The following is a 14,134-nucleotide window of genomic DNA, read 5'->3' as shown; positions in this document are numbered from 1 at the left end:
ATAATGAAAACACAGCAAATGTCAAACATTAAAAACTTTCCAATACAGGGCTGCCTTGAGATGTTTTCAGAAAGTTTTTTAGTTTTTGACATTTGATGGAAAGGCAGTCCACAGGGTGGGCGCCACTACTGAGAAGGCCCTCTGTCTGGTTCCCTGTAACTTCACTTCTCGTAGTGAGGGAACTGCCAGAAGGCCCTCGGAGGTGGACCTTGGTGTCTGGGCTGGACCATGGGGGTGGAGACGCTCCTTCAGGTATACAGGGCCAAGGCTGTTTAGGGTTTTAAAAGTTAGCACTTAATTTGCTTCCAGCGTTTCTTCACATTGTTGTGTGTCTGATATTACAGATCCACTTTTAAAAATGTGAGGCACTGAGGAGACAGCAGGGGTGTCCTTGTGTTCTAAGCGTTTGGAATGGAATTGCCTGACAGAGAAATACATAACCTGCATAAAGTGGCCCGTATTATTTTGTTCTTTATTAATTAGTATAAAATGCATGCTAATAAATTTCCTTAGAGTAGCGTTCTAACACCACAATATCCATGGGAGGACCTGCCGTTTCTATTAATGTTGACCACTCTGATTCTGAATAATAATGTGATGTGTCTATGAATACTAAGAAAAATATAAGGAGAGCTTAGGGTATAGGGCCCACAGTACACAGCCCATAGTTGAACTATGGAATTCTTTGCCCCAAGATATAGTAATGGACACCAATTTGGATGGACTAGACAGATTCCTGGAATATAAGGCTATCAATGGCTGGGAGCCATGATGGCTATGTATGATCTCCAGTACTGGGGAACAAAGGTGGGGAAAAACAACTGCACTTATGCCCTGATAGTGTGCTTCCCAGAGGCATCTTCTGGGCCTTGGTGGGGAACTAGATGTTCAATCCGACAGTAAAATTATGGGCTGCTTATCTGGCCCCATCCTGTCTAAACGTCTCTGATGGTCTTACGTTTGATTTTTGCTAATATACACATATACACATTTTTGCTAATATACACATTTACACAATCCTGTATCAGGAATTTTTTAAAATGTCTAATGTTTTACAATTTTTAATGTGCTGTAAGCAAGCCAGAGTGGCTGTGGAAACCCAACCAAATGGGTGGGGTATAAATAATAAAATTATTATTATTATTATTATTATTATTATTATTATTAAATTTTGGCTAATATACACATTGCAAAGCAATGTACCCTGGCATTAATACTTTTTGTGCATGACCATGCTCACTGGTATGGAGTACAGTGACTTCTTTTTCCCCTGCCCATGGTAGCCATTTTGTTCTTGCACCCATGGCATGCTTATCAAGATACGAGTGCCCGCACCACCTTTCCACACCTCCTCAATGCACTACCTAATCTAATGCATTTTTGCATGTTGCTTACACTAAGAAATGCATTTCTATACACACTTCATCCCAGCACATTCATTTCTTTACACGTCACTTGGCAGGAGAACTGCATTGCAAAGTTCGGAGAAGTGCGAATTTGAAAGCATGGCTGCGTTTCAGTTCCTGCATTGTTTCATAAAGTGTGAGTTAGATAGATTCACCTTTAAATGTGAACTGAATTGAATGTCTCCCCCATCTATACCCTTGGCTAGGCGCTACGTTTTGTCTTGTGTTTCACGAAAGGCAAACTTTACTTTTTCCTATTACTGACATATCACTGAAAAAACGTGATCATGTTTATTTTAGTCTAGGATAGAAAATGTGTTTTGGGTGTCTTCTCTTCCCACCTCCTTTCCCAGCCTTTCCTGATCTCTCTCATACGTGTCTTTTTTTTTTTTTTTTTTTGAAAAGCACTTAAGGCACTTAAGTTTCCAATATTCCAACCTGCTTTTCTTCAGAAGATTTTTAGATTATTTGGGGGAGTGGGAGGAAATGTAATTTGGTACTATATTTGTACTTCACTCCATTTCCCCCTCCTCATCCCTCCGATTCTCTTAATCCATTCTCATGTCTAGCCTTGGACATGTAGGACATAAAGAAGGAAAATACATTTGCCATGTAATTATGATATAGTTCATGGGTTTTTATATCTTTATTTTATCATGGTAAAGCTGTTCTTCAATACCTGTGGTGGAGAAAAAGTGTGAGCTAAAAAGTATTATGACAGAAAAATAGGTCGTTTCCTGTAAGACACTATGAAACTTAAATTATGTGAATATCGATTGTTTATAGAACCTAGCCCTTCTGTGCTCGAAGGGCCATCAGAAGAGGTGTTGGTGTTAAATTGTGCCTTCAAAGGTGACATAATCCTTATTTGGGTGCTCATTTTAAACGTATGTAAGCAAATATGTCAGAGGGAACCATGCCTCCTCCAGCACATCCCTTAAATTGTGTCAACAGCCCTTCAGGAGTTTGCAGGTGACATTTTGAAGCAAAGAGCCTCCTCTACTCCTTGGAGGCTCCTAGTGCAAGTTAGAACACTTCTTACTCCATTTTGAATCTTGCTTGGAGCTGCCATCCTGTAAGCACACACCTGGTAGTAAGCACTATGGAACTCAGAAGGGTTTACTTCTGAGTAGGCACATGCATAAATGGATATATTTCAGGAATAGAGAAGGGGAAACTGTATAAAGGTTTATTTGCTTAATAGTCACGCCTTTCACTTCATATACATATTAATTTTGTTGGAAAGAAACTTAATGAACAGTAGCCATTTGTGCACCAGGCTAACAGTGCTTCCCAGCAAAAACACTTATCTAGGAGAGCTAGATATGCTGTAGTGGTGTGGGAGAGCTGAAAATAATGCCAATGTATTTCACATCTGGCAACCGATGTGCCCCTTTGGTTTCAGATAGGACATGGGTTGTTGTTGTTTAGTCATCTTAGTCGTGTTCGACTCTTCATGACCCCATGAATGAGAGCATGCCTTGGAAACTCTCACTTCCTTCTCAGAGCTTCTCCTTTTTTATGTCCATGGAGTTTTCTTGGCAAAATACTGGAGTGGTTTGCCAGTTCCTTCTCCAGGTGGATCACATTTAGTCTAAACTCTCGGCTATGACCTGTACGTCTTGGGTGGCCCTGCATGGCATCGCTCATAGCTTCTCTGAGTTATTCAAGCCTCTTCGCCATGGCAAGGCAGTGATCCATGAAGGGGAGTACATGGGTAGACGAGTCTAAAAAGCCAGGGACAGAAATTTTCACGGCCCACTGGGCTTTTTAGACTTGTCCACCCACGTACTATCTGAAACCAAAGGGACACATGGGTTACTGTATGTGACTTTTTAAGGCTTTCCTACCCCACTAATCCTCAAATTATCCAACAATTCAAAGGATAATGTGGAATTCATGAGATTTTGTATGGGTTCCTCCTAAAGTTGGAGTAAAACAAATAAGCTAGGGAATTCTGTCCCCACAAAGGAGTATTATATGATGCTCCAATTACACTACAGTGGACGCTCGGGTTGCGAACATGATTCGTGAGGGATGCATGTTCGCACCCCCAGCATTCGCAATCTGCGTCTGTGCATCTACGCACGCGCGGGTTGCAATTTGGTGCTTCTGCGCATGCGCAAAGCATGATTTAGTGCTTCTGCACATGCACGACCGCTGAAACCTGGAAGTAACCCGTTCCGGTACTTCCAGGTTTCGGCAGTCTGCAACCCGAAAAAATGTAACCTGAAGCGGCTGTAACCCGAGGTATGACTCTACTTTCTTTTTAGAAAACCCCAAGCCGCATGAGTATATACCTCAATGGATAGTGTTAATTTTAAACATCCAATTTCCAGGGTGGAATCCCACTAACTAATCCTACTAGTGGAAGCTTTGCTAGTGCAGCAGCGCTTTCTCACCTTTCGCCCCCAAATTGGCTCTTGAGCAGGTGAGGAGAAACCTTGGAACAGCGCACAGAGGGAAGCGATAGGGGATCGTTCCGTCCAGCAAGCAGAAAAGCTTGTGTTAATGAAACACTTGCCATAGCGCTACATTAAATTCTGTCCCAAATTTCTACAAGCATACCACAAAAGTGCTACTACCCATTTCCTTCAGGGATGGGGAGATCTGTGGCCCTCCAGGTGTCGCTCAATTCTAACTCCCCTCACGCCCAGCCAGTATAGCTGATGGTCAGGAAGTTGTCATCTAAGAGAACGCGCAGGATATAGGAAAGATAAATAAGTTTAGCAATAAGAAACACCTGTGCTGTAAAACAGTAGTAAGAGTAAACAACAACTAGGACCAATGTGAATTGTATGGATCCACTTCTGTCGCCAAGGAGTCACGGACCTTTGTGACTGAGATTTGTTTGATTCACCACTCACAAACTACATGCATTTACAAGTGTTGGCTAAGGCTGTTATATGCTGAACTTTTGAGCTTGATGCAAACTTGTTGTATTGTTCCTGTACTTGCTGCTTAGCAATATCAACTTACGTCCCTTTATTACCTGACCTCTATTCAGTTCTTTTGATGTCGATTGGCATCTGCAGTGGATAGCTTCCATTGATGCTGAATCACTTGGTTTTGCATGTTAAAATGACCTGTTATAGTTAAACAATCAGTCAAACAGATTGATTGTTGGTCAATGGAGATGGAAGAGAATGAATTAGTGGGTAGGTCTGCAGGATTTGAAAACTACGCGAGGAGTTGTACATTCAGGAGTTTCTTTCTGTGGTGTTAGGTCAACTATCAAATCTAGATGTAACACAAAACCACCACTTGGGCCCATTTTCAGTTGTCTGCCCTAATGGCAGCTGGGCCAGAGCCCCAGCTTACCTGGGGAAAAAGTTAATGACTTGCAAGCGGAGATAAATTTGAAAGGATACAAACTCTGATATATATCCCAGACATTAGGAACAGGAGTTCAGCTTGAATTTCCACTCCAGTAGTATCCTTGAGTGCCTTTACTCTCTTCCATATAATTGAATGGCTCTCACTCATCTATATAGGGGGAATCTTCATTCCAGATGGAATCTTCATATTGCATAATGTTAATTAAGATAGCAGAAGTGATTTCTATATCTATCACTGTTACCTTTCGCACCATGTGTTGTAAGGTTTGCAGAGATTTCTCACAAAGAGGTTTAGAAATGTAGACTAGGATTATATATTCTTACAACATCATCTGTTGGTTGCAGTACTTTCTGCTAGTTTAAATTGACCTCTTCAAGACAATTCTCACGTAGGCACTGATACACACACACACACACACACACACACACACAGTGTCTTGAAAGCACATATGGAAACATTTGTCAAGTTTTACATCAAATCTTCTACTGAAACTGTTCATTCATCATGGTCAACCTTGTCTAGGGAGGGGATCTATAACAACTGAAGCAAAATCATTAATTCTGACCTGTTCATATCTGTGTATTCCAAGAAGCTTCAGCACCTGAAGAACGAAGAAAAGCAGTTGCTTTATGCAAATCACAGCCAAAGCACCCCTGATATGCAACATGGCATGATAGAGGCCTCATGCAGGCCACAGCTGAGATTATTTTAGGTTTTAACTGAAAGAGACACTGCTGTTGTCTATGGCAAGCTTAAGCACAAATCTCTTAACCAAGGATGTTTGCCACATCCTATGAGTATCCTGTGAGAATAGAACAAAAGGAAAACATACAGTTACAATTAAAGCGCAATAAGCAAAACTAAAAGTGGTCCTGTATTAAATCCCATGAAACCTGGTAATAAAATCCCCACCCACAATTCCTAGAATTCCCCAGGAAGAGGGATTGTTAAACCACTCTGAGAACTGTAGCCCTGTGAGAGAAATAGGGGTCTCCCAACAACTCTTAACACCCTTGAAAAACTACACTTTCCATGATTCTTTGGAGAAAGACTTTACTAGTTAAAGGGATATAATAGTGCTTTAAATCTATGGTATGGATTTGGTCCTCTAGGCTAAACATTAAGAAGAACTTTATACCTGAAGGAGCGTCTCCACCCCCATCGTTCTGCCCGGACACTGAGGTCCAGCACCAAGGGCCTTCTGGCGGTTCCCTCATTGCGAGAGGCAAAGCTACAGGGAACCAGGCAGAGGGCCTTCTCAGTAGTGGCGCCTGTCCTGAGGAATGCCCTCCCATCAGATGTCAAAGCGATAAACTTCAGGGAAGTTTTTAATATGTGACATTTTAGTGTATTTTTGGTCTCTGTGGAAGCCGCCCAGAATGGCTGGGGAAACCCACCAAGATGGGCGGGGTATTATTATTATTATTATTACTTCCAGATGTTAAAAGCTGTTCAACAGACTTCCTTAGAAGGTGGACTCTTATGAGTTTTTAAGCACAGGTAGGATGTCTACCTTAAGGAAATCAGCCCTGAGTGCTCACTGGAAGGACCGATCCTGAAACTGAGGCTCCAATACTCTGGCCACCTCATGAGAAGACTCCCTGGAAAAGCCCCTGATGTTGGGAAAGATGGAGGGCACAAGGAGAAGGGGACGACAGAGGACGAGATGGTTGGACAGTGTTCTCGAAGCTACAAACATGAGTCTGACCAAACTGTGGGAGGCAGTGGAAGACAGGAGTGCCTGTGCTCTCTTCCATGGGGTCACGAAGAGTCGGATACGACTAAATGACTAAACAACAAAGGATGTTTAGTCAACCTTTCTCAACCTTTGAGAAATGCTGCAGCTGTGGATTTTCTGCATTGGCAGGAGGTTGGCCTAGATGACCTTTGGAGTCCCTTCTAGTTCTATGATTCCATGTACAAAGGAGGGCTATACAATGTTAGAAACTAGTTGCCTTTAGGTTCTTTTGACATGTTATACTGGGCAGAACTATAAATCGATGGCAGTATCTCTCTTAGCAAAATATTACTTTCCCGCTTTACTGTGTGTCAACATTCCCAGTCAGAAACTAAATCGTACAGAAACCTTTCTGAGGAAACTGTTTCAGTGGCTGTCCCCCCCTCCCTCGCTCCAGCCCTTGCAACCAGGAACATCATATCACTTGATGGCCACAGGCATTTTTAAAAGCAGAACATAAAAATGATCAGTTGTGGAATTAGGATAGAGTTGTCATCGACTTAGATACAATTATGCATCAAATAGGTTTGATACAAATGCACACACTTCATGCCCTTGATTATGATACTAGTTTATCCTTGCCTAATTTTCTAAGCTGGCTGAAGAGAGGGGGGGGGGAGAGAGAGAGAGAGAGAGAGAGAGAGAGAGAGAGGGAGGGAGTTTAATGGAGAAGCAACACTACTGTACTTAAACTATAAAAGTAAATAAAATGCCAGAATCTCATTGGCTTCATCGACTGTCACGTTTGTGAAGCTTGTACTACATGTCATTTTCTGTTCATTTTAAGCAAAGGTAATAATACTTCCTACACACTTTACTGTGTATGTGACACCCACATTATTTAATGCAAAGATACTTCACAGTTACTGACAGGTGATCAAAGGCAAGCCCCCCCCTCTATTTCAGAAATATTCTTGATGTTGAGAAATGGACACATTACCAGAAATTCATTTCAGGCATTTCCACTTCTTTTTCTGTGCCTTTCTAGATAGAGAGATGGCTTTGTGACTAAACCAGTTCCAGTTAGTGTCAGGGACTTGCTGAATGCTGAGTGGTGGCTGGGTGGGTACTGGGAGAATGGGTGAGACTGGCTTGGAAGAAGGGATCAGTGTTTGGGGAGAGCCTATAACAGCCAGGAGACAAGAGTCAAGAGGCAGGAGAAGCTGCAGGATTGGAGAGTGAAGAACAGCTGTAGGAGGATGGAAAGATAGGTCAGGCTGGTGGAGAGTCAAGGGCAGGCTTCCTCAAACTCGGCCCTCCAGATGTTTTTGGCCTACAACTCCCATGATCCCTAGCTAGCAGGACCAGTGGCCAGGGATGATGGGAATTGTAGTCTCAAAACATCTGGAGAGCTGAGGTTGAGGAAGCCTGGTCTAGGGTTTCCACAGCTCCTCCTCCTGACCCCACCTGCTCCACTGTCTCCCAGGACCAGAAGAGGAGCAGAAACAGGTGCACCTGCTTGTGTGCAGCTTGGGTTGGGGAGATACACAAGCTGAGGTTGTGGGAGGGGCCTCTCTGTTGCGGCAACTGCTGCATTGGGTGCACACCTAGGAGTAGATGAGAGACGTAGGAGTGATGGACGCGCCTTTCCCTAACTCGTAAGTGTATCTGTGACACTCAAGACCTAATTCCTCACGCTGGACAATGCCTTTAATCATTAGCTAAAAAAGCAAAATAATGCATCATATAAACCCTTTTCTGATCCATTTAGATTCACTTTGGAGTTGGTTAAACATTAGCTGCTTTGAAAGGGCAACAGTGAGGGAAATACTTGACAAGCAACATATTGCTGAACAAAAAGTAGGGAAGAAGAAAAAATAATAATAATAAAGTTATTAGCTTTAATTTTTTCCAGGTTATATATATTCAAATTGTTTGATTGGCTACATTGCCTCATTGTTGATTTGATTCCTCCACATACAGTGGTACCTCAACTTAAGTACTTAATTCGTTCCGGAGGTCCGTTCTAAACCTGAAACTGTTCTTAACCTGAAGCACCACTTTAGCTAATGGGGCCTCCTGCTGCCGCCGTGCCGCTGGAGCCCGATTTCTGTTCTTATCCTGAAGAAAAGTTCTTAACCTGAAGCACTATTTCTGGGTTAGCGGAGTGTGTAACCTGAAGCATATAACCTGAAGCGTATGTAACCTGAGGTACCACAGTATTCCTTTTCTATTAGAAAGGCCTCTTCCTCAGAAAACCTAAGAAAAATCTGCAGCTAGATTTGCCACCCTGGGCTCCTTTGGATGAAAATGTGGGGTCGAAATCTAATGTTACTAATACTATTATATTTGGTGGCTTCTTGTTTCTATCTTCTTAATCTGTTTTTGTTCTCACCTTCTGAAGGTTTTGGGAGGGCCCATAGTTTGGTAGTGCCCATCTTTCCCCACACTAGCTTTCTGTTTAAAGAGTTCTGTACCATTAGAAGTGCCTTCTTCTGAAGAGGGTTGAAGGGGTCCGTGAGCAATGCTGTGCAACGCCACAACATCATGCGCACGATGCTGCAAGGAGCTGGGGGGTGGAACTGAATGCCCCCTGAATATTGAGAGGGCTCATCCCCTCTAAAAATACTTTGTGGGGGCCAGAACTGCCTTGGTCCCTAGGAGTTGGCGCACATGTGTACCATACAGGATTCGAGAAGACCCCAGAGGTGATAGGACATGCTGTACTTTGCAAAGGGTCTCCTTAGAACTGGAGCCAGTCCTGCACACATGCACAAAAGCCATGTGAGTCCTGTGCACTTGACTCTTTTACAGTTAATGACTGACAACTGAATGTGTGAACTGACTTTATGGAAAAGCATCACAGCTGAGGTGATAAGATAGTTCTGCCTGTTGTGTTAGAGCTGTGATGGCCAATTAGCACATGCAAATCATCCCTTGATGTCACAGTCAAAAAGTGATGAATCTTGGCCTTCATAATTTCCACAAGTACTGTGACAATATATTCATCCACTGGCATAGAAAAGTAGAAATAACTGCCATTTAGGAAAAAATTAATATTTTAAATCTCATTAAATCTTTAACATTCCATGGATAGGCTACTTTAATATGAATTGTAGCTTATCATGATATCCTTTTTTTTAATTGAATAGTTCATACCAAATGGGTACAGTGTGATAGGAAGCTCCCCAGGGTAAATTTTGCTGAAATATAAATGGGAGCTTCCCAGGACCACTGTCATGTTTTTTTGCACAACTGCAATAAATACATTGATGCCTAACATTTATATAGAGTTGTTGAGCATACAAAACATGTCGTATCTTGGTACAATCATTACAACAACTCTGTAAGGTAGGACATTGTTATTATCATTCCCATATTAGAGATGGTAGGTGGGAGAGTGTGGCTCAGGCCAGGATCAAACTAGAAGTGATGTTGGGAGATCTGTGAAGAGGTTCTCTTGCATTTTAAAAACTTCTTTAATAGGTGATGTGGCAGGGTTAGGGTTAGGGTTAGGGTTAGGGTCCGTGATGGCGGACCTCTTCGAGCTCTGAAGAGGGGCACCGCAGAAAAGGGTTGTTTCGCTACGGCGCAGCGGCAACCCATCAAGAAAAACCACGGACAGAGAGAGTCCGTGGCCGTGGGACTCGGCGGGCACCTGGAGCGACCCCAAATTCGCGGAAGGGACCCCGTAAGGGGCTCCGGAGTGAAGGAGGGGGAGCGGTGCTGTGAGTTCATCGCTCTTTCTGCGGAGGCGAAGCCGCGCGGCTGTCACGGATGAGCGCTGACCTTTCTTCCAAAAAATACTACTCTGAAACAGCAAACCCGTGAGTAAGGACTTAAGATTTGTTACAATAACTTGAAGAAATTTGGCTGAAACCGGGAGACGAGAAAGAGGAAGTCCGTCTTCCGGCACTGCTTATAAGATCAAAGCAGACTGTTTAAAGAGCGGAAAGCGCTGTGAACAGGGAAGCTTTAAGGCTTTAAAGTGGGACTTTCATGCACACTTGAAATTCTATTCTTAAAGGAAGAAAAAATACAGTTTAAATTGGACTTGGAGCGGTCCCCCATGGGGCGAGGGAAGACTCTAACCCCAAATCTTCGGGTGGCCGGGTGAAGTTGCTTGACTGCGGAACTGTTACAAACTTCCAGATACTTTTGTAACTGAAGTGCAACTTTTGGGCTTACTTAGTTTGAGTGGATACAATTGCAGGCACCTTGTTGGAACATTGTTAAACGTTTTAAAGTGCTCTGCAGGACTTTTTTCTTAGTGTTTTGGAACTAACTTGCTTTTAAAATTGTTTTTGAAAACGGAAACTTTAATGGCGGAAAAGTTACCTTCTTCTTACTAACTTTTGGTGGCACTCCCCCTAGAGGACATTGGATAACAAAGGCCTGGGAAAAGTTTTTTTGCTTACTTTCTTTCTCCAGACTGTTTATAAATTTGGACTTGTCTTTCCCATGGGATTACAACATCTGACCTTGAACATTGACTGATGAGTGGTACAGGAAAGACAAGAGCAGCCAAAGCTAAGGAAGCTAAGGAAAAAGAAAAAGCAAAAAAGCAGGCACAGCTTTTGCAAACAACTTTAACTCAGGGACGTAGACTATCAGTGCCTGCTGTGCTTGCAACACAAAAAGTAGAAAGTGAAAAGCCTGAAAAATCTGAAGAGGAAGATATGGCATCAGGAGGAGCAGAGGCAGCACTGAAACAAGTTTTGGAACAATTGTCAACATTAAATCAAAAAATTGATAACCAATCAACAAAAATTGACCAAGCTACATCCTCGATCCAGAAATTGACAGATCAGGTTTCCCAACACACCCAAGCAATTGAAAAATTGCAAGGAGCAACGGAAGAGAACCGTAAATTGGCAGGGGAAGCCGTTGAAATTGCAACATCAGCTAAAAAAGAGGTTGAGGAAGTTAAAGCAGAAGTCAAGCCTCTGCATAAACAGATAGGGGACCAACAAACCTATCTCTCTTTGGCGGAACTGAAAAACCGGGAGACTAATCTTAGGCTTAGGGCGGTCCCAGAAATCGAACAAGAAGATTTGATTGGATTTTTGACAACAGAATTTTCAAAGTTCTGGGGCTTAAAAGAAGAAAGTGATTTTAAAATAGTATCGGCTTTTCGACTGGGAAGATTGGTAAGAAAAGATAGATCTAGAGACTGTCTAATAGCTTTGAGATCAAGAGAGGAGAGAGACAAAATATTAGGCCTACACTTCAAAAACTCAATTGAGATACAAGAGAAAAGGGTGGAAATCTACCGAGATATTCCTAAACAGCTATTGGATCTGAGAGCCACCTATTCAGAATTGGCTAAGTTGTTGAGACTTAACTCAATCCCTTATAGGTGGGAGTTCCCACAAGGACTATCATTTACTTACAAACAGAAGAAGGTTAGAATAAGATTACCAGAGGATCTACAAAAGTTCCAGCACGACCACGGAGAAGATCTCCAAAAAGAAGCAGCAGCCCTTTGGCCTATACTTAAACCAGGACCCACTCTGCCAGCAGGCGGAGGGACGCCTAAACCCTCGGAATTAGAGGAAAAAGAAGATACACCGCTCTAGGTGTAACAGAATAGTTCAGGATGTCTCTGCAGCTACTCAGTTGGAATATAAATGGCGGAAATTCCCCGGAGAAAAGAAGGAAACTGTTTCATATATTGAAGAAAGAACAATTGGATATTATTTGTTTACAAGAAACCCATGTGACCAGGCTCCACAGGAAAGTTTTGGTCAACAAAAGACTAGGCCAAGAGTTTATTTCCTCAGACAAGGTAAAGAAAAGAGGAGTGGTGATTTATGCTAAGGAGAGCCTGATACCTAAATTTTTATTCAAAGATGAATATGGAAGAATTCTGGCAATTGAAATCCAGACCCAAGGAGAAAAAATATTGATACTAGGAATTTATGCTCCAAACGACGGGAAATCAGAATTTTTCAAGAAGCTGCATGAGACGCTGCTGGACTATCTGGACTATGCTAACATCATAATGATGGGAGACATGAATGGAGTGGTGTCTACACATATGGATAAGTCTTATAACCAAAATCTAACATCAGACGGCAGACTGCCTAAAACTTTTTTTGAAATGACTGACAATCTGGATTTGATTGATATATGGAGGACAAAGAACCCCCTAGGTAAAGAAGGAACTTTCTTCTCTGAGGCCCACCTGTCCTGGTCAAGGATCGACCAAATCTGGACCTCCAGGGGGCTGGCACCCAAGACTAAAAAGGTGGAAATCTGCCCAAAAACATGCTCCGACCACAACGCTCTGAAATTAGATCTCAGACTTACTCAAACCGGTTCCTTCAGATGGAGAATGAATGACACTCTTTTAAGAGATCAAGAGATTGTGAAAAAGGCCCAAAAAACATTAAAGGACTATTTTGAGATAAATTTGAATACTACAGTAGAAAAAAGAACGATCTGGGACGCAAGCAAAGCTGTCATGAGGGGGTTTCTGATACAACAGAATACAATTAAGAAGAAGCTCTGGAATGGAAAGAAAGATAAAATACTGGAGAAAATACATCAAGGAGAGAAAAAATTGAGAACTAAACCAAAGTCAAAGGATCTGTTGAGAGAAATTAAATTCCATCAAGCAGAATATTCAAAATTGATTAATCAGGAGATTGAATGGAAAATAAAACAGATGAAGCAAAGATCCTTTGAATCAGCAAATAAATGTGGAAAGCTGCTAGCTTGGCAGCTGAAAAAAAGACAAAAGTTGAATACAGTTACAAATCTAGAGATTGAAGGAAGAACGGTGCAGAAACCAGAGGAAATTAGGAAGTGCTTCCACAGATATTTTAAAGAACTTTATGTACAGGGGCCTCAGAAAGAATCAGAGATAGATCATTTTTTAAAGACAAATGGACTATCAAAAATAACTCAAGATAAAAGATCAATCTTGAACTCTACAATAACCACCCAGGAAATTGAAAGTGCCATTCAGAACATGCAACTAGGCAAATCTCCAGGCCCGGATGGGCTTACCTCCAAATACTACAAGACTTTGAAAGACTATTTAACACAACCCTTGTTGGAGGTATGCAACCAGATCATGGATGGGAAGAGGGCACCAGAAACGTGGAAAGAAGCGTTCATCACATTGATACCTAAGATAGAATCTGAAAAGACTCAACTCAAGAACTACCGCCCCATCTCACTCCTGAATGTGGATTACAAAATATTTGCAGACATTTTGGCAAGTAGACTTAAAAAAGTTTTAATTGAAGTAATTCACAAAGACCAAGCAGGCTTTCTCCCTGGTAGACATTTATATGAGAATACCAGAAACATCATCGATATTTTGGAACTTTTACAAACTAACAGGAACACAAGGGCGGTGTTAATTTTTGTTGATGCGGAGAAAGCATTTGACAATATATCTTGGATGTTCATGAAGAAAAACTTGGAAGGGATGGGAGTGGGGCGGGGGTTTGAAAATGGGTTACGAGCAATTTATTCAGAGCAAAAGGCCAAATTAATAATGAACAATGTGGTGACGGAGGAGTTCAAAATTGAAAAAGGGACACGACAAGGGTGCCCTCTATCCCCTCTTTTATTCATTTCAGTCCTGGAGGTGCTATTGAACATGATAAGGGAGGACCGGCTGGTACAAGGGATAGAGGTCGGAGTGAAACAATATAAACTTAAAGCTTTTGCAGATGACCTAGTTTTGACATTGCAG

At 42.1% G+C, this 14,134-nt stretch overlaps 1 protein-coding gene across 1 annotated transcript in view; it reads left to right on the top strand.

The window, feature by feature from the left end:
- The window catches only part of DENND5A (DENN domain containing 5A), a 609,609-nt gene extending 599,335 nt beyond the window's left edge, over positions 1 to 10,274 (top strand). The window contains exon 12 of the transcript XR_014515146.1: positions 9,940 to 10,274. The gene's annotated coding sequence lies outside the window, so the exon portion shown is untranslated. The remainder of the gene's footprint in view (positions 1 to 9,939) is intronic.
- Positions 10,275 to 14,134: the final 3,860 nt, after the last annotated feature.

The sequence above is a fragment of the Podarcis tiliguerta genome (genome assembly GCF_965153285.1).
Source record: "Podarcis tiliguerta genome assembly, chromosome: 1".
Taxonomy (NCBI): domain Eukaryota; kingdom Metazoa; phylum Chordata; class Lepidosauria; order Squamata; family Lacertidae; genus Podarcis; species Podarcis tiliguerta.
This window is presented reverse-complemented; position numbering and strand designations above follow the sequence as displayed.